Raw genomic sequence first — 359 nt, 5'->3', positions numbered from 1 at the left:
TGATGAACTTTTTTGATCCACTTCAAATGTTGACTACTGTAATTCGTTAATAGTCAATTAATATTAATTAGATGCATCTGGACTACAATTATCTGAAGCTTACTCACTTATGAAGTCAGCTGCATCTTCACTGACCTAAACAAATCTTTACACTGCATATAATTAAGTTTACCGTAATGAAATCTGTACTATAATTGTTCCACTTGGATCTTGTAAGTTTAGCTGTCTTTTCTTCAAAATATGCTTCTTTCTCACGTATAAATGTTTGCAGCCTAATAGTATTGGAGGTCATACACATAATTGCGTTTGTTTTACAATATACAGTGGGTACGGAATGTATTCAGACCCCCTTAAATTTT

This window comes from Sinocyclocheilus grahami, unplaced genomic scaffold, assembly GCF_001515645.1.
Source record: "Sinocyclocheilus grahami isolate Dianchi unplaced genomic scaffold, SAMN03320097.WGS_v1.1 scaffold560.1, whole genome shotgun sequence".
Classification (NCBI taxonomy): domain Eukaryota; kingdom Metazoa; phylum Chordata; class Actinopteri; order Cypriniformes; family Cyprinidae; genus Sinocyclocheilus; species Sinocyclocheilus grahami.
The sequence above is the reverse complement of the archived record's forward strand: the minus strand, read 5'-3'. Positions refer to the sequence as shown.